Raw genomic sequence first — 21271 nt, forward strand, 5'->3', positions numbered from 1 at the left:
CACCGCTCATGGGTCCTTGGTACACAACATATTCTGGGGGCTCTTCTAACGCATAGGCACGACGGGTGAGGTTTGCGAGTATGGTCACAAAGCCTCCAAGGTTGGTTGCTGTGGTCTCATTGTGCACGACAGGGCCAGGCATTGTGGCTTGGTTTGGGGTAGAGGCTGTGCTGTGCTGTGTTGGGACTAGTGTGCCCCTTTTTATAGGAAAAAGGGGACGGAGTCTTCCTTCGCACGCTTGCGAAAAGACTATTTAGGACTTGGTCACTGGCGCACGAGCGACAGGTTAGGTTGATAGGTTGGGCACCGACTGCCAAAAGGTGTTGGGTCACTGTGTGGCTATCTTGCATGGGAAGCTTGACTGGGGTTTGGTTAAGATCTGGTGGGTTGGTTTACTTAGGTTTATTGACCTGGCTAAGATAGGATTAGCCAATGGTCAGCCTGGCTCTGATACCAAGTCTGTCACGACCGGGTTTTCCGGGTTTTAAATTCCAGAAAATGGCCGTCGTGCTCATCAGCCCCAGGATTACTGTTAGCTGATGAGGCTCCAAACTTGATATAGAAATCTTAAGCAAAATACAAAAAATATGTAGTACAAGACCCTTCTGGCCTGTGAGTACAACAATTAGGTTTCTAGTGGTTGATGGCGGAAGCGGTTTGTGAGACATCAGTGTCTATGGGACTCCATTTCCCACGGGAACAGCTGACCAGGTTAACTCCTATCTTCACGAGGCTGCTATCACCGTTGCTTAGGTCTCGAGGCTGTCATCGTCACGCTCCTCTCCAAGCAGAAATCTGGCCAAGACAATAGCTAGGGACAAGCCAGTGAGTACTTTGAATGTACTCGCAAACATTAGGAACACAGGTATAATATAATTGATGATCATGCACTGAAATATTCTATGATCACATCATCAGTCACAAATAAAATATCTTTTATGCATGCAAGCAGGTTATTTATATGCAACATGAGTAAGCAATAGAAGAGAGGGAATAAAATGCCACAGTCGGGCGTCTTAGCGACACCACATAAAGGGCTTTAAAAGAAATGCCACAGTCGGCGTCTGAGCGACACCACATAAAGGGCTTTAAAAGAAATGCCACAGTCGGGCGTCTGAGCGACACCACATAAAGGGCTTTAAAAGAAATGCCACAGTCGGGCGTCTGAGCGACACCACATAAAGGGCTTACAAGATAATTAATCACAATGAATAACCAGGAGGTAGAACCGTCCAGGGATACTCGATAATATAAATAATGCAACGGGTTAGTCCATCACAAGATAATAATCATAATCTTCACAAGTCACAAGTCACGGTCCAAGTTCTGGTTTAACAATTTCTCCTCCGAAGACCGACACTAAGACCAACACTTGACCCATCCCAGACTGTAATCCTTAACCATGGACACGGCTATTCGAATAGGTTTTATTCTCTGCAGAGGGTGTACTCTTTACCCACGAGTAACGGATTCCTTTAGTCCATCGGGACTAATTCCGTCTACGGCCTTTTAGTTGAAAACACGCCTAACTTGCACACACCAGCTTAACTCATCGGTGTCTGGGATCACCCACGACACTTGTTAAGCAAAACTCTAAGTGGGGAGGCTACAACCTCGCGTAGCATGGGATCAAATTTATATCGCGCGCTCTAAGGGGTGGCCTCCCCTCTCGGTCCCAACCGGAAACACCCATGCCCCCGGACCAGGTGGCATGCCTACCGGCTACAACCGATATCTTCCACCATGGCCTCTCTGTACGGTGTGTGCTTGAAAGGGGTTGACGACTTACTGAACCATACCCTACCTGCGGCAGGGACAAGTGGTAGTACATAGCAAGTATGGGGGTTACTGGAAACAGACTCGGTCTACGGTCGACTCAGGAGGTTTATAAATTCCTTGCATGACCTGTAACAAATATATTTCAATCAACAAAATCACCACTCAATATACCTTACCATGCCATACCGGACATAACCGTCCCGACGGGGACCGGCGACAAGCTCACCCCTACCCAAGGCCGAGGCTTTCCCGGATTCCTTTTCGGCATGCATGCAAGGCACATGAGGATGATTACCATCACAATAATATTCATTCCCAACAGCAAGGAAATCACTAGCATGCTTCCATGCAAATGATCATGTCACATGAAATAACAAGTCCTTCGAAATAAGGTGGTGTTATAAACGTGTCAAATAACACACCAAAAACATTATGCCAGGGTTCAGAATGCTTGCCTTTAAGTTGTGGAGGGGTGGGGGTGCTCTCCAAAATTTTTGAAAGTTTCTTCTCTCTCTCCAAAAATCCTATTTAAAATATATTTGAATTAACACACATTTCAAAAACAGTACAAAAAAGTTGTTTGGAAAATTTTCAAATAAATCTTAAAATAAACTAGACAATATTTGAGAGAGGTAGGAAAAAAGAATCAATTCATTTGGAGTTATATTTAAAAAGTTATAGCCAGTCAAAGTTCTGGTCAAATCTGTTATATAAAATAAAACTGAAAAGAAAATGTTACGGAGGGGAATACGCTTTCGGAGCGGGGAAAACGTACTGGGGAAAATACGCCTTCACTTACTCCAGCGTGGCTGGCGCGTGGGTCACTGACAGTGGGTCCAGGGGGCCCACTAGTCAGGTTTGACTAGTCTCTCTTTCCCCCTCCTTCCCCTGTCCCGAGCGGAGGCGGAGCTCAGGCGATCGTCGCCGGCGAAATGTAACGGAGGGGAATACGCTTTCAGAGCGGGGAAAACGTACTGGGGAAAATACGCCTTCACTTACTCCAGCGTGGCTGGCGCGTGGGTCACTGATAGTGGGTCCAGGGGGCCCACTAGTCAGGTTTGACTAGTCTCTCTTTCCCCCTCCTTCCCCTGTCCCGAGCGGAGGCGGAGCTCAGGCGATCATCGCCGGCGACTGGCAGCTCTTCGCGGGGCCCCGAGGGCGGGGATGGATCCGCCACTCCAGTGCGGTCCTCCCGGTAGTTGCCAGGCCGGTGGGGACGGAGGGAGCTGCCGGCGGCGAGCTTCGTGGCCGAGGAGGCTTCGGGGGCGGAGTGAAAATTTTCCTGCAGTGAGCCCCGATCAAAATCGAGTAGTGGGGATGGCTCACGGGAAGATGAGGAAGCTCTTGGTGGAGAGAACGGAGAGTGGGAGGCTCTGGTGGTGCCGAATTGGCCGGGGCAGTGGCGGCGGCTGCAGTTGCCGGAGATGAGGAAGGAGACCTCTCCGGATCGATTGGCTGCCACGGGAGAACTAGGGGAGCATTCTAAGGCTGCCTGTGTGCTTGAATGGGTTCGGGGCCTCCTTTTTATAGCTCGTCGAGGTCGGTTCCGCGGCGGCCGGATAAGCTCTCCGGCGAACCGCCTCTCTGTAGCTAGGGCGACGTGGCGGCGACGAGCGCTAGTGGACACACTCGCGGATGAGCACGCGCTGTTCCAGGGGCCAGGTGGCGAGCGGAGGAAGGTTCGGCGGCGCCGACATGGGCAGAGGCTGTCGGGCGGCGGCGGCGGCTAGCGCTTGGCCTGCCGGGCGCGGCGAGGGGCGGCTTGGCGCGTAGCTGTGAGAAGGGGAGTGCGTGGCGTGATACCGCGGAGCGAGCCAAAGCCGTGGGGCCAGCGTGTCGGCTCGGGTGCGGGTCGTGCAATACGCGCGCTCTGCTCGCGCTCCGGGCGTGCGCGGGACGTGCTCGACGCAATGCCAGAGCGTGCTAGAGGTCGAGGTTGAGGCTGGGAAGAAACAGGACTAGGTTAGGAGTAACAGGGAGTCTAGTGGACATGCTTGTTTGATCAAAGGTGCAAGCTCACAGTGCAATGCCAAAACTCATGTCAAAACTGGTCATGCTCTCCAGGTGTTCGACAAAATGCCACAGGCACCTAGGCTCTTCTTGGAGTGGCCAAAACTTCCAGATTGGGGTCTCTTTAGATGCAAGAGAGAGTGGTGAGGTTAGTTTGCCAAAAGCAGAAACTTGCTAGTGCAAGTTTTGCAAAACTACAATTCTGGACAGGAAATAAATGACATTATTTCATGAACCAAAATTAATCCAATGGGTGCATGCTCCTGGATTTAGGGGTTTGGTAGGGCTGCCTACAAGTAGGAGAAAGCACAAGGTCATTGGAGCAAAATTTAATAGGGTTGCAGTAGAAATCACAAGGCTGGACCAAAATGGAAAAGAGGTTGATTCACTCAAAGTTTTCAAATAACAACACAGGGTTTTTGCATAAAGTTGAATCATGAGTTACTACCAATATCCCATAATTTTGGTGGAGGCTAGAAAGAATTATTTAAATGGGTTGTAGTGCAAATTGCACTATGGACCAGAGAAGGAAAATTGAGTGTAGAGCTCAAAATGTTTCATAAAATAAGGATGTTTTTGCACAAAAGTTATTGAATAACATTACATGACATCTCCAAATTTTTGTGAGAATTTTAAGTGAATTTATCAAATGGTTGTAGTTCAAATATGGCCATTTAACCTTGAAAAACCATTTTCAAGAAAGTAAAGATCAAGCAACTTAATTATTTAATTAGTTATATTAAATAAGGGAAAATTTCTCTTGAGAGATTAAATAAGTCCAATGACATATTTGAAAAGTTTTCTCTTTGGGAAAAACTCATCATAACAGGGAAGGAAATGATTTAAAAATCAAAATGGAGCTCAGATATTCAAAGTTTTAATTCCTGGCAAAAATTTTAATCCATTAAAACAAGGCCAAATTTTTGGGGTGTCACAACACTACCCCCCTTAAGAAAATCTCGTCCTTGAGATTTGTTAAAAGCTGTTTTAAGAAAAGCTATAAGCAGTAAAAATGTGGCTATAGTGAGAGGGTAATAAGTGGTGAAAAACCACAGTGTGAATACTGGTGCTGCGTGGAAAAGTCTACGGTTCGGGACAAAAACGTGAGATTCTACCCTCGATATAAATTTAGAATAACTTCTAAATTTAAATATACGCTGGTCGTACCCGAGAGCACAGTGCTCTCTCTGGCTGACAGGTGGACCCGGGGTCCGCTGTCAGTCTCTTCTTCTCCCTCTGGTTCTCTCTTCTTCCTCTCTCCCGCACGCTTTTTCCACCGGCGACTCCTAGCGTGTAGGGCATCTAGGCCGTACCGCGGTAGTGCGCGGCGTGCTAGTTGCCGGTGCAGCGTGCACTCACCTCGCGGGCCAGCGCGTTGTCGGCACTGCTCGCGGATTCGTCTCTGAACACCGGCGATCGGTGACGATCGGCGTTGGTGGACTTCGCCCACCGTACACCGAGCTCGAGCTATAAAACGGCCGGGGTGCCTCTCTCTTCTTCCTCACACCTGGCCTCACTTCTCCTCCTCCTCCTTTCTCCATTACTGCTTACAGAAGCTCGGATGAGGCTCTAATGGCGGAGGCGATGCCGGACTGGTTTGTGATCCTGATATTTGGAGGGCTGGCGACACTACTGGGGCTCTCTGTGCTCCTGTGCGCGATGATCCTCGACGATCGTCACGACGCTGCTGCTCGGGTGTTGGCTCTCCGCGGTGGTGGTGATCATGAGGAGTAGATGGGGTGTGCCGGGTGCTAACCGTTGTTAGGGGGTGATTAGTTAGATGTAACACCGTTGCAAAGTTTTGCAAACAGTGTATGCGTTCGAATGATTGTGGTTGTGAGGCTGCTGCCGTGGTGTTGCGAGAAATTAAATAATCCACGTCGTGAGAAAGTGCAGACGTAGCAACTCAGGGAAAAGAAATCTCACTCCGGGATTTTGCGAGAGAAAAATAGTTAATTTTAAAAGAGTATAAACCACAACAAAAACTACACACATTAGTAGAAGCCAAATAATTGACTCGTCGTACAACTCAGGGTATCACGCATAAGTCACACACATAAATAAATGTTGCAATAATGAACACCGCAGCATCGTCTAAAATGGAAACGGCAACTGGATGGGGTCCCTAGAAAACGTCTCTGGTACTGGGATACACTCCTCTTCTATCGCGGGAAGTGGATTGACCAGTCGATGTACGTGTCTCTCCTGGTCGGGCCTTAGTGCTCTGCCGATGGCGATCTGAGGATTTAAATCTGCGAGGCTCTGGAGATGACCCATCACACGTTGGGATAAATGCTCTTGAGCGATGACGTACTGGACAAGGTTGGCCAGAACTGGGTCTCTCTCAATTCGTCCACCAGGAAAAGATGTCACTCCTCCAGGTTCTGCACGGCTCGGAAAGTAATAGTATCCTCGTTCGCTGGCATAGGGCACTGCGAATCGAAGGCGAGCAAGCGCTTCGTATGCAGCAGCTTCTACGACCATCTGTGGGGTTGGCATAGATTTCCCCACGAAGGAGACTTCCGTTGGATCTTGGTTTGAGTTTACGGGAGGGATGTGTACCGCTGCCCAATATCTTGAGGTGGAAGGGGTAATTCTTGATTTGAACAGCTCGTACTGGGGTGGCTGGGTAGCGCCCATGGTACTGCAGGTAAAATCCCGCAATATCTTGACAAAACTACCTGGGGTTGCATCTGGGGTTCTCAGATAAATGCTAGGGCTCGGCATGGCTAGGAAATGGTTGTGAGGATGGTGCACAAGATGAGGGGTGCTTGGCAAGGTCACGCGGTGGCCTTTTATAGCACTGGAGCTAGGTCATTTTTACCGTGGTGAATGGTAAAGAAAAATTTTCAGCTCTGTTCCAAGGGTCGGGGTCAAGCCACAGATTCACACATTTCGCTATAGTGATGTGTTACTGTGGGGTTGACGGGGTGATCTTTGGTAACTGTGCCTGGGATAGAAATATTTTACCGCATACTGGCGTATCCAGGCAAGGCTACTATTAAAATAGAGGCACGACAATAGGCGGCATTAAAATTACAAGGCCACACGATTACAAAGCGAGGGTACACTGGAACTCGATACGACTCGGGTGACTTAGTCTACCTCGTTTACATCCAAGCGGGCGTGCCTTGAGGCTCCTCCACGGGTCTCGTCGTCGGAATTAGCTGGAGTGGGTTGAGGGGCTGCAGGCTCTGGGTAGCGATGATGACCATCTCGGGGATTGTTGGTCACAACCCCGTTGGAGTGTGCTCCCAATATGCGACGAAGCACTTCTGGGGTTATCGCAGCAGCTTGGCCGATGGCTGGGGCAGTCCTCAGGGACTCGATCGGGTGTCCAAACAGCATGACTGGGTTGTCGGCGTTGGGCTCGTTCTCTCCTCTCGCCGGGGCTCGACGAACCAGCTCTCCACGAGCTGCGATTAGATCAATAGTGATTTGATCGCACAGTTCCTCTAGTGCACTTACATAGCGCACTAGGTGCAACAATGCAGGATCCATCTCGTGATCTCCGTTGACAACTTGGGGTGGTCTACCATACCCTTCACGTCTGGGGTAGTAGTGGAACGAGCGACAGTTAACCCTGGGCGACAAGTGCCGGAGATGAACTATAGCTTCTCGAGCAGCTAGTTGGATGGCTTGTGGCTCAAAGGAAGTTGTCCTTCCGGTGAACCTGTAGGGGCGCTCGGGCTCTAGACCCCTACCATAGATGTGTACAGTGGCCCAGAATTGACGGCTCTCACCGCTCATGGGTCCTTGGTACACAACATATTCTGGGGGCTCTTCTAACGCATAGGCACGACGGGTGAGGTTTGCGAGTATGGTCACAAAGCCTCCAAGGTTGGTTGCTGTGGTCTCATTGTGCACGACAGGGCCAGGCATTGTGGCTTGGTTTGGGGTAGAGGCTGTGCTGTGCTGTGTTGGGACTAGTGTGCCCCTTTTTATAGGAAAAAGGGGACGGAGTCTTCCTTCGCACGCTTGCGAAAAGACTATTTAGGACTTGGTCACTGGCGCACGAGCGACAGGTTAGGTTGATAGGTTGGGCACCGACTGCCAAAAGGTGTTGGGTCACTGTGTGGCTATCTTGCATGGGAAGCTTGACTGGGGTTTGGTTAAGATCTGGTGGGTTGGTTTACTTAGGTTTATTGACCTGGCTAAGATAGGATTAGCCAATGGTCAGCCTGGCTCTGATACCAAGTCTGTCACGACCGGGTTTTCCGGGTTTTAAATTCCAGAAAATGGCCGTCGTGCTCATCAGCCCCAGGATTACTGTTAGCTGATGAGGCTCCAAACTTGATATAGAAATCTTAAGCAAAATACAAAAAATATGTAGTACAAGACCCTTCTGGCCTGTGAGTACAACAATTAGGTTTCTAGTGGTTGATGGCGGAAGCGGTTTGTGAGACATCAGTGTCTATGGGACTCCATTTCCCACGGGAACAGCTGACCAGGTTAACTCCTATCTTCACGAGGCTGCTATCACCGTTGCTTAGGTCTCGAGGCTGTCATCGTCACGCTCCTCTCCAAGCAGAAATCTGGCCAAGACAATAGCTAGGGACAAGCCAGTGAGTACTTTGAATGTACTCGCAAACATTAGGAACACAGGTATAATATAATTGATGATCATGCACTGAAATATTCTATGATCACATCATCAGTCACAAATAAAATATCTTTTATGCATGCAAGCAGGTTATTTATATGCAACATGAGTAAGCAATAGAAGAGAGGGAATAAAATGCCACAGTCGGGCGTCTTAGCGACACCACATAAAGGGCTTTAAAAGAAATGCCACAGTCGGCGTCTGAGCGACACCACATAAAGGGCTTTAAAAGAAATGCCACAGTCGGGCGTCTGAGCGACACCACATAAAGGGCTTTAAAAGAAATGCCACAGTCGGGCGTCTGAGCGACACCACATAAAGGGCTTACAAGATAATTAATCACAATGAATAACCAGGAGGTAGAACCGTCCAGGGATACTCGATAATATAAATAATGCAACGGGTTAGTCCATCACAAGATAATAATCATAATCTTCACAAGTCACAAGTCACGGTCCAAGTTCTGGTTTAACAATTTCTCCTCCGAAGACCGACACTAAGACCAACACTTGACCCATCCCAGACTGTAATCCTTAACCATGGACACGGCTATTCGAATAGGTTTTATTCTCTGCAGAGGGTGTACTCTTTACCCACGAGTAACGGATTCCTTTAGTCCATCGGGACTAATTCCGTCTACGGCCTTTTAGTTGAAAACACGCCTAACTTGCACACACCAGCTTAACTCATCGGTGTCTGGGATCACCCACGACACTTGTTAAGCAAAACTCTAAGTGGGGAGGCTACAACCTCGCGTAGCATGGGATCAAATTTATATCGCGCGCTCTAAGGGGTGGCCTCCCCTCTCGGTCCCAACCGGAAACACCCATGCCCCCGGACCAGGTGGCATGCCTACCGGCTACAACCGATATCTTCCACCATGGCCTCTCTGTACGGTGTGTGCTTGAAAGGGGTTGACGACTTACTGAACCATACCCTACCTGCGGCAGGGACAAGTGGTAGTACATAGCAAGTATGGGGGTTACTGGAAACAGACTCGGTCTACGGTCGACTCAGGAGGTTTATAAATTCCTTGCATGACCTGTAACAAATATATTTCAATCAACAAAATCACCACTCAATATACCTTACCATGCCATACCGGACATAACCGTCCCGACGGGGACCGGCGACAAGCTCACCCCTACCCAAGGCCGAGGCTTTCCCGGATTCCTTTCCGGCATGCATGCAAGGCACATGAGGATGATTACCATCACAATAATATTCATTCCCAACAGCAAGGAAATCACTAGCATGCTTCCATGCAAATGATCATGTCACATGAAATAACAAGTCCTTCGAAATAAGGTGGTGTTATAAACGTGTCAAATAACACACCAAAAACATTATGCCAGGGTTCAGAATGCTTGCCTTTAAGTTGTGGAGGGGTGGGGGTGCTCTCCAAATTTTTTGAAAGTTTCTTCTCTCTCTCCAAAAATCCTATTTAAAATATATTTGAATTAACACACATTTCAAAAACAGTACAAAAAAGTTGTTTGGAAAATTTTCAAATAAATCTTAAAATAAACTAGACAATATTTGAGAGAGGTAGGAAAAAAGAATCAATTCATTTGGAGTTATATTTAAAAAGTTATAGCCAGTCAAAGTTCTGGTCAAATCTGTTATATAAAATAAAACTGAAAAGAAAATGTTACGGAGGGGAATACGCTTTCGGAGCGGGGAAAACGTACTGGGGAAAATACGCCTTCACTTACTCCAGCGTGGCTGGCGCGTGGGTCACTGACAGTGGGTCCAGGGGGCCCACTAGTCAGGTTTGACTAGTCTCTCTTTCCCCCTCCTTCCCCTGTCCCGAGCGGAGGCGGAGCTCAGGCGATCGTCGCCGGCGACTGGCAGCTCTTCGCGGGGCCCCGAGGGCGGGGATGGATCCGCCACTCCAGTGCAGTCCTCCCGGTAGTTGCCAGGCCGGTGGGGACGGAGGGAGCTGCCGGCGGCGAGCTTCGCGGCCGAGGAGGCTTCGAGGGCGGAGTGAAAATTTTCCTGCAGTGAGCCCCGATCAAAATCGAGTAGTGGGGATGGCTCACGGGAAGATGAGGAAGCTCTTGGTGGAGAGAACGGAGAGTGGGAGGCTCTGGTGGTGCCGAATTGGCCGGGGCAGTGGCGGCGGCTGCAGTTGCCGGAGATGAGGAAGGAGACCTCTCCGGATCGATTGGCTGCCACGGGAGAACTAGGGGAGCATTCTAAGGCTGCCTGTGTGCTTGAATGGGTTCGGGGCCTCCTTTTTATAGCTCGTCGAGGTCAGTTCCGCGGCGGCCGGATAAGCTCTCCGGCGAACCGCCTCTCTGTAGCTAGGGCGACGTGGCGGCGACGAGCGCTAGTGGACACACTCGCGGATGAGCACGCGCTGTTCCAGGGGCCAGGTGGCGAGCGGAGGAAGGTTCGATGGCGCCGACATGGGCAGAGGCTGTCGGGCGGCGGCGGCGGCTAGCGCTTGGCCTGCCGGGCGCGGCGAGGGGCGGCTTGGCGCGTAGCTGTGAGAAGGGGAGTGCGTGGCGTGATACCGCGGAGCGAGCCAAAGCCGTGGGGCCAGCGTGTCGGCTCGGGCGCGGGTCGTGCAATACGCGCGCTCTGCTCGCGCTCCGGGCGTGCGCGGGACGTGCTCGACGCAATGCCAGAGCGTGCTAGAGGTCGAGGTTGAGGCTGGGAAGAAACAGGACTAGGTTAGGAGTAACAGGGAGTCTAGTGGACATGCTTGTTTGATCAAAGGTGCAAGCTCACAGTGCAATGCCAAAACTCATGTCAAAACTGGTCATGCTCTCCAGGTGTTCGACAAAATGCCACAGGCACCTAGGCTCTTCTTGGAGTGGCCAAAACTTCCAGATTGGGGTCTCTTTAGATGCAAGAGAGAGTGGTGAGGTTAGTTTGCCAAAAGCAGAAACTTGCTAGTGCAAGTTTTGCAAAACTACAATTCTGGACAGGAAATAAATGACATTATTTCATGAACCAAAATTAATCCAATGGGTGCATGCTCCTGGATTTAGGGGTTTGGTAGGGCTGCCTACAAGTAGGAGAAAGCACAAGGTCATTGGAGCAAAATTTAATAGGGTTGCAGTAGAAATCACAAGGCTGGACCAGAATGGAAAAGAGGTTGATTCACTCAAAGTTTTCAAATAACAACACAGGATTTTTGCATAAAGTTGAATCATGAGTTACTACCAATATCCCATAATTTTGGTGGAGGCTAGAAAGAATTATTTAAATGGGTTGTAGTGCAAATTGCACTATGGACCAGAGAAGGAAAATTGAGTGTAGAGCTCAAAATATTTCATAAAATAAAGATGTTTTTGCACAAAAGTTATTGAATAACATTACATGACATCTCCAAATTTTTGTGAGAATTTTAAGTGAATTTATCAAATGGTTGTAGTTCAAATATGGCCATTTAACCTTGAAAAACCATTTTCAAGAAAGTAAAGATCAAGCAACTTAATTATTTAATTAGTTATATTAAATAAGGGAAAATTTCTCTTGAGAGATTAAATAAGTCCAATGACATATTTGAAAAGTTTTCTCTTTGGGAAAAACTCATCATAACAGGGAAGGAAATGATTTAAAAATCAAAATGGAGCTCAGATATTCAAAGTTTTAATTCCTGGCAAAAATTTTAATCCATTAAAACAAGGCCAAATTTTTGGGGTGTCACATAGATCCCCAGATCCAGATCAGGACGCCACCCCACTGAGAGGGAGGGCACATCCGAGCAACCCATCGCAACATCTCGCGTAGCCCACACAACCCGAGAGGGAAGCCACCACCACCGCAATGATGCACGTCGAAGAGCAACCAAGCGGACCGCCATCCGGGGCCACCACCCCAACGTCCTTGTCGCAAGATACCGTGTGTCGTCCACATCACAACGCACTCAACCACAGAAGGAAGAGCAATGGCAGTCCATCTACTCCTAGCCCGGCATCAGTCCCCGAGTCCGGGCAGGCGCCTCCACAGTAGGAGGCGCCCACACCTGCGTCCCCAACCAATACCCGGCGGACTGGGGGGACACGACTCTGAGACTGCCGACAGCCGCCGGCGAGCCAGCCTCGAGCCCTTGGCCAGACAAACTCACACGACGCCATGTCCGTGGTCACAGGCGCAGATCTGCGCACCACGCAACGCTAAGTCGCTAACACAACCACCACCGAGCCTACCATCGCCTACCTGGAGCGAAAGCTCCGACCCACCCTGGGCCCCAACCGATCCGCCTGAGCATGAGCCCCAAGTCCACGCCATAGCACAGGCTAGCAGCTCGCGCCGCTGGTCCGGATCCAGGAAAAGGGAGGAACTGTTGGCATTCAGGGAACGGGGGTCCCCAGACTTGCCTTCCTGCGGCCCGCAGCGTGGCTAAGCCAGCAGGCCGTATGGCCCATCTTCATCGACAAGACATCCAAGACCCTCGCGAGGGGCCAAACCTCGTGAGGCGGTCGACGCAAGACCTGCTCTAGAGTGGCCTAGTCAGGCAGGCTCGCAAGGAGCGGAGATATCAAGGCAAGGCGAACCTCATGAGCCTCTCGTGACGTAAGCCATGACGATCGACACCAGGAGGGCGCCAGGCGGGCGCCAGTGCACGCAGCGTCCTCGTTTCCTCTTTGGTGCTAAGGAGGCCTGCGCGGGCGAGGAGTACCGAGGCATCAGGGAAAGGTTGCCATATCGGTGCAACAAGACCAGGACCAGCAGGACGGCAAGACGGAGGTCATCATGGAGCCCAAGACGGCGTCACCACCAGAGCCTTTCGCAAGCGGAGACCACCTTTTGTCAGGATGGCTTGTACTAGCTGTCACACTTCAAATTAGCCCGTCGTTGTTGGCTCCCTTCCCGCTCAATATTTCAAAAGAGGATTAGAGCCTCTATAAGTAGGACTAGCCACCACTATAGAGGGGGGGATCGGAAATCAGGGACAGAGTGAGGGAGGATCCAGAACCACACAAGCTTGCCAAGCACAAGAACACCTCAACCTCAGGAGGTCGTTCTTCCCCTTGTATTGTTCGTCATTGGCCCAAGAGGCAATCCACCACCACACTGGAGTAGGGTATTACACCACAACGGTGGCCCGAACCAGTATAAATCTTGTGTCTTTCCGTGTTGCGAGTTCATCAAGTTCGTCCGCGAGAACTTAGCGAGCTATGGCGTAGATTGGTGGGAGGAAAAGACTTCGCGCGCACCCCAGTGTTCGAACCTTAAGGGTTTGCCGGAACCCCACATCCGACATTTGGCGCGCCAGGTAGGGGTGCGCCGTAGCTTCCCCTCCGTCGATCTGCGCTCCGTCGCCGCCGCGAGTCGCCCACATGGCAGGCGCCCTGCCGCCGACTCCAACGGTCAGCAATGACAACGAAGCCAGGGGGCTCCGAGCCCTGGCCCCCGCACTGCGGCAGGTGCAGTTGCCGCCCAAGTCCAGGCTGGAGATGCTGCCGCGCTATGACGGTGGTGGCGGACCCATCAACTCCCCTTCTGGCGTACGAGGAGGCCGTCATGGAAGCCGGGGGTGATGACATGGTCATGGTCAACTGGTTTCCCATGGCCCTTGCCGGCGAGCCGCACGCCTGGCTGCTCAACCTTTCGGGATCCACGGTGGCATCTTGGGAGGAGTTCTGTGACCTCTTCACTGCTCGCTACGCAGTGCCGGCGCACCACATAGTCGCGGCCCTACTGGGCGGCTCTCAAGCACCACCGTCGGACTGCCACGCCAAGCCGTTCCTCTGTCAGATCAGGGCCACCTCCAGGCGCCCGGGGGCTCTGCCGGGTTGGGCTGCGCCAGAGGCTGACCTCACCTTTGGCTCAGAAGACCACCCCGACTCCACCGCCGGCTCCAGAACGCTCCCGATGCTCTGCACGCCCACCATCTGCAACGTGGCCGTCACCAGGACCCTCATCGACGGTGGTGCCGGCCTCAACTTGCTCTCTGTGGAAGCCTTCGGCCTTCTCCACGTGCCACTCGAGCGGCTCGGCCTCAGTAAGCTCTTCTCGGGAGTGGGTGGCGGAGCTGCCCACTCCCTGGGACAGATCCGCCTCACAGTCACCTTCGGCACACGCGACAACTACCGCACCGAGCTGGTGGACTTCGACATCGCTCGCATCGGTCTCCCGTACAACACCATCCTCGGGTACCCGGCTCTCGCTCAGTTCATGGCGGCGACTCACCCGACTTACAACCTCATGAAGATGCCAGGGAGCAAGGGTGTCCTCACCATCAAGGGGGACACTAAGGAGGCCGTGACGGCGCTCAGGCTCGCCTTCAAGACCGCAGCGGCAGCACAACCCGCCGACGCCGGTGCCCCCGCGGCCAGGGAGGCCGCGCCCACCAAAAAGAAGCAGCTGTTCACCCAAGACAAGGCGGAAACCAAGCAGGTGCCGGTCAGCGAGGACGGGTCTTCAGGAGCCACCTTTATCATAGGAGCTGGCCTTGGCCCGGGACAAGAAGAAGCCTTGGTGAGGTTCTTGCGCGTGAACAAGGAGATATTCGCGTGGGAGCCCAATCAGCTAGTAGGGGTCCGGAGGAAGGTGATCCAGCATCATTTGAGGGTATGCCCCAACATCCGCCCCGTGAAGCAGCGAGCAAGATGGCAGTCCACTGAGAAGCAGGCCTTCATCGTCTAAGAGACGCGCAAGCTAGAAGCGGCAGGTGCCATCCGAGAGGTCCGATACCCCGAATGGATGGCTAACCCTGTCGTAGTGCCGATGAAAGGCGGGAAGGAATGGATGTGCGTCGACTTCACCAATCTTAACAAAGCCTGCCCCCAAGACCCGTTCCCACTTCCGCGCATCGATCAGATTGTTGATTCCACCGCCGAGTGTGACCTGCTATGCTTCCTGGATGCATTCTCAGGGTATCATCAAATCAAGATGGCAGTGGAAGATGTGGAGAAAACATCCTTCCTGACACCATGTGGGGTGTACTGCTACACATGCATGCCCTTCGGGTTGCGCAACGCGGGCGCGACCTTTCAGCGATTGATGCACATCACGCTGGGGCAACAGCTCGGGAGAAACGCAGAGGCCTATGTCGATGACATAGTGGTCAAGTCTCGCGAGGCGAGGACACTGATTCAAGACTTGGAGGAGACCTTCGAGAGCCTGCGCCAGGTGAACTTGAGGCTCTACCCGGAGAAGTGCGTGTTCGGCGTCCCCTCCGGCAAGCTGCTGGGATTCCTCGTGTCCCACAGAGGGATCAAGGCGAACCCATAGAAGATCAAGGCCATCGAGGACATGAGCCCACCATAGACCCTCAAGGAGATGCAGAAGCTAGCAGGGCGGGTGACCGCATTAGGGCGTTTCATCTCCAAACTAGGAGAGCGCGCCCTACCATTCTTCAAGCTCATGAAGAAGAAGGGCCCGTTCGAGTGGAACCCGGAGGCCTACCGGGCCTTCCAAGACCTCAAGAAATATCTCACCAGCCCCCCAGTGATGGTGGCACCACGGCCCCTCGAGCCTCTGGTACTCTACCTCTCTGCCACCCCATACTCCGCCAGCGCGGCGTTGGTGGCGGTTCGGGAGGAGCGTCAAGCCAAGGCTGAGGTGGCGCGGGGTCAGGAAGGCACATCAAAGGCATCAGCAGTGGAGGGCCAAGCTCAGCAGGGTGGCGTCGCAGAAGCTCATGAGGACAGTCGGGTCTCAGGGACCCTCCCACCTCAGGATATGCCACGATATCCGCAGGACCAGAGCCTCGACAGCATGCCAGCCCTCGTCGAACACCCGATGTACTTTGTCAGCACCGTACTACGGGACGCAAGAGCACGCTACCCCATGCCCTTGAAACTCCTGCTCGCACTCCTGATGGCCTCGCGCAAGCTGCGACACTACTTCCAGGGCCACCCCATCAAGGTCATCTCAGCCTACCCACTGGAGAGGGTACTTAGGAGCCCTAACTCAGCTAGAAGGGTTGCAGAATGGAACATCGAGTTGCAAGCGTTTCAGTTGGAGTTCAGCACTACCAAGGTCATCAAGGGGGCCGCACTCGCAGACTTTGTGGCAGAATGGACGGATGCCCCGACACTTGAGGAAGGAGAAGACCGGTCCACCTCCCCAGGAAGTGAGGCTCCGGACGGCTGGGTCATGTATTTCGATAGCGCCTTCGCACACCAAGGCGCGGTGGCTGGAGCAGTGCTCGTCTCGCCCACCCAGGACAAGCTCTACTGCACCATGCAACTCTGCTTTCAGCATGGCGAGAAGGTCTCCAACAACATCACAGAATACGAAGGCCTCATAGCTGGCCTAAAGGCTACGGCGGCTCTAGGGGTGAAGCGCCTCACCGTCAGAGGCGACTCACAACTCCTCGTCTACTTCTCCAACAAGGTTACGAGCCGAAGGACGAGCATATGGAGGCTTGCATCGTAGAGGTGCGCAAAATGGAGAAGCAGTTCTCGGGCCTGGAGCTGCAGCACGTGCCTCGGGGCACCAACAAGGAAGCCGACGACATCGCCAGGAGAGCATCCAAGTGGCAACCACAGGAGAAGAGCGACTCTTCAAGCCACCTCTTTCAAGCACGACTCAGCCTCGGGAGGAGCTCCCCCAGCCTCCGGCCACAGGAGCCCCAGCCTGTGGCCCAACCTCAGGAGCTCGGCTGCTCCTAGCGCTCGAGTCTCGGGAGGAATGCTGGACCAAGGAATTTAAGGAGTACTTAACGCATGGGACGCTACTGGAGAAGGAAGAGGAGGCGGAGCCACGACATACTGCATCCAAGACGGCGAGTTATACAGGAAACGACCGAACGATGTCATGCTGCGCTGCATATCCAGCAATCAAGGAAGGGAGTTGCCGATTGACATACACGGCGGGGACTGCCGGCACCACTCGTCGTCACGGACCCTCATCGGCAAGGTGTTCCGCAGTGGATTCTATTGGCCCACTGCGCTCAACGATGCAGCCGAGATGGTGAAGTCCTGCGAAGCTTGCCAATTCCATGCCAAGCAAATCCATCAGCCGGCTCAGGGCCTTCAAACTATCCCACTCACATGGCCGTTCGTGGTCTGGGGGCTGGATATCCTAGGCATGTTCCCTCGGGCGCCAGGGGGCTACCGCTACCTCTACGTCGTCATCGACAAGTTCACCAAGTGGGCGGAAGTGGAAGTCGTCCGTACCATACCAGCTGGCTCTGCTGTCAAGTTCATCAAGGGCCTCGTGAGCCGCTTCGGGGTCCCCAACCGCATCATCACAGATAATGGTTCGCAGTTTACTAGCAACCTCTTCAAAACCTAATGTGCTAACCTTGGAACGCAGATCTGCTACGCTTCAGTGGCCCACCTCAAGAGCAATGGTCAGGCCGAATGTGCCAACGCGAAGGTCCTGAGGGGCCTCAAGACCAGGACCTTTAAGAAGAAGCTGGAGGCCTGCGGCAGGGGCTGGCATGACAAGCTCCAGACCGTATTGTGGTCCACCCGGACCACCGCCACCAAGCCAACGGGAGAGACTCCATTCTTCCTCGTCTACGGAGCCGAAGCGGTCCTCCCTCACGAGGTCAAGCATCGCTCCGCATGGGTCCTGGCGTTCAACGAAACGCAGCAGGATGCCACGCGGGGGATGGACCACGTGTTGGGGGAGGAACGTCGCCGTGATGCTGCGCTACGGGCGGCGAGGTACCAGCAAGCACTGCGGCGATACCACCGCCGCAACATCCGCTCCAGGACACTCGAGACGGGCGACCTAGTCCTGAGGCGTGTCCTCTCCAGGGAAGGGCTACATAAGATTTCACTAATGTTGGAGGGGCCGTTCAAGGTCGTCCACATTCCAGGCCTGGCGCCGTGCGCCTGGAGACACAAGACAGAGTACCAGTCCAAAACGCCTGGAACATCCAGCACCTCCGGAAGTTTTACCCATAAACCAAGGCCCAGATCCTATGAAGCAAGGCCCAGAGCCTGTGAAGGAAGGCCCAGAGCCTGTGAAGCAAGGCCCAGAGCCTGAGAAGAAAGGCCCAGAGCCCGTGAAGAAGGCCTGGTGCCTGTGAAGAATCGCCGCCCGTGACACTCTCACGTAATAATGAGTTGGGGCTGTACACGCCCCAGAGTCTATGGAGTGCCGGCCTCAGGCCCTGGGGCTCCCGCCCACGCCTAGTGGACAGCACTTAGCTCCGCACTGCTGTGAAGACTTGAAGACTAGATTAGGTGCCGGACGCGGCTTTTCATTTACTCTCCGTATTTGGCTCCCTTTTCCTTAATCAAAATTTGCTTTTGGCATTCCTTGCTGATTTGACTCCCTCACCTCTCGCTGCATTTTTCTGGCTCGAATTAGCTCGTGTCTCTCTCTCGCATGCCTCGCGAGGGGGCTGTGCAGGTGCCCTCGCGAGCATTTTTATCCCTTCTCTGCCTTCTCGTGAGCCACACTCATTTGAGCCCAAAAGCTGGCGTGCCTCTCTTAGTCCGTGCCCCTTGGGTACAGCGATACAAGGCACCAGGTCAGGGCCAAGGCGAACGGCAAGTCTGTTAATGCACTTCCTAGCAAGTTTTTGCAGTTCCTGAGCGAATGCAGGCCACCGAGGCAAGGTGGACGCAAGGAAATGAGCGCCTCGCGAAGAAGAGGGCATCCCGAATACACCAGGTTAAGTTACCTCTGCACAAAGTAACGACACGACACGGGAACAACATGCACAGTGCAACAACCGAGGAACCATAGTTCGATACTCGCCCCCTTGGGCCCATACTGGTTACATTCTTGATGTAGGAAAAAGAGTGAAACAAAAGCAATGTTGCAGCAATCTGCAGAGGCAGACCCCTAGCAGCACCCCGAGCCTAGCCGGATCCTTCTTCGCGCTTCATGGAGGCGCGGCGGCGAGATGACCCACCGCCGCCTTCAAAGCAGGCGCGGCGGCCGGTCATAGCCACCACTGCTGGAGCTGTCGCCGGAGGAGGGGGCGCCGCAGCTGGACAAGACACGGCCGCCCCCGAGGGCAGGCTCGCCCTCATCCTCGTCGCGACCGTCCCCAAGACCAAGCACCTCCTCACCATCGTTCCCCTCAGGGCAGCACCCGGCGCGGCGACCATCTTCCTCAAACACCCTCACATAGAGGGTTGACTCGCCATCGTACCTGAACTGGAGGGCGCACCGCTCGCCCAAGCCGCGCGAGCGGGCGAATGTCTGCCAGCCATGGGCCAGGGCTACGTTGCTCGTGGCGGAAGTCGCAACCGCAACCCAAGAGGCCTTGCTGCAGCAGCCATCCGCCTGCAGCCAGAGTCCGCTTGGTCTGTCAGCCGGCAGCTCATCGGCAAAGAAGCGCGGAAGTTGGAGCCAGTTGCCGGCCGGATTCTTCGACCAAACGACGAACTCCAGCGACACTTCCATCGTGTGGAAGTGCGGACCGGGGGGCGCCACCAAAGCACGCCTCCCCTCGTCAACTGGGTCGCCACGGCTGGGGCGACCCCCTCCATGTGCCGCGGCGCCGCTCCGACAGTGGGCCGTGGCAGGGGACGCGGCGAGCTTGCGCGAACGACCACGTCCGCGCTTGGGCGCCGGGGAGCCGGGTCCCTCGCGAGGAGACTTTCCCTTCTCGGCAGCGGAGAACTTCCTTTGATGCGCCATCGGCGGCACTGCAAGCGATGGAGCGAGGAAGAAGAAGCGAGCAAGTGAGAAAGAGATGGGCGACAGGGGCTCTGGCCCCCTCCCCATTTATAGCAAGAGAAGGCCAACCGGCACCTCCCATGATCACAGGTAATGATGGTTTCCCTTGCATATGTCGCAGGGACTCGTCAAGTCGTGCAGTTGCCGAGGCAGCGTGGGGAAGCGGAGACGCCCACGTCCAATCAACCGCCATGCGTCGATGGAGGCCGCAGGCTTTGGGGCCCCGCGGTGCTCCGTACTTGGCCCTTGGCTTCGCCGCGAAGCCAGGGCCAAGCGGACCTTGGGCCCGGAGGCTACTGTCGGCGTTCTGAGAATGGGGGTCCCTAGACTTGCCTGCCTGCGGCCCACAGCATGGCTAAGCCAGCAGGCCGTATGGCCCATGTTCATCGACAAGACTTCCAAGACCCTCGTGAGGCGGACGACGTAAGACCTCCTCTAGAGTGGCCTAGTCAGGCAGGCTCACGAGGAGAGGATATATCAAGGCTAGGCAAACCTCACAAGGCTCTCGTGATGTAAGCCATGACGATCGACACCAGGCGGGCGCCAGCGCGCGCAACGTCCTTGTTTCCTCTTTGGTGCTAAGGAGACCTGCGCAGGCGAGGAGTACCGAGGCATCAGGCAAAGGTTGCCATATCGGTGCAATAAGACCAGGATCAGCAGGATGGCAAGACGGAGGTCATCGTGGAGCCCAAGACGGCGTCACCACCAGAGCCTTTCGCAGGCGGAGACCACCTTTTGTCAGGATGGATTGCACTACCTGTCCCCCTTCAAATTAGCCTGCCTTTGTTGGCTCCCTTCCCGCTCAATATTTGGGAAGAGGACCAGGGCCGCTATAAGTAGGACTAGCCACAACCATAGAGGGGTGGATCGGAAATCAGGGACAGAGGGAGAGAGGATCCAGAACCACACAAGCTTGCCAAGCACAAGAACACCTCAACCTCAGGAGGTCGTTCTTCCCCTTGTATTCTTCATCATCGGTCCAAGAGGCAATCCACCACCACACTGGAGTAGGGTATTACACCACAATGGTGGCCCGAACCAGTATAAATCTTGTGTCTTTCTGTGTTTCAAGTTCGTCGAGTTCGTCCGCGAGATCTTAGTGAGCTAGGGCGTAGATTGGTGGGAGGAAAAGACTTCGCGCGCACCCCAGTGTTCGAACCTTAAAGGTTTGCCGGAACCCCACATCCGACAGGAACCATCACCATCTTGTGCTGCCTGCCAGATCCCGGCCGCTATATCGGGCCGCCATCACCACAGCAGACCCGCACCCCCTCTGGTCACTAGCCACCAGAGTACGCGCGACGGAGAGGAGCAGAGCGGCCA

Source organism: Triticum urartu, chromosome 7A, assembly GCF_056163025.1.
Source record: "Triticum urartu cultivar PI428250 chromosome 7A, HENAU_Tu73, whole genome shotgun sequence".
In the NCBI taxonomy this organism is placed as follows: Eukaryota; Viridiplantae; Streptophyta; class Magnoliopsida; order Poales; family Poaceae; genus Triticum; species Triticum urartu.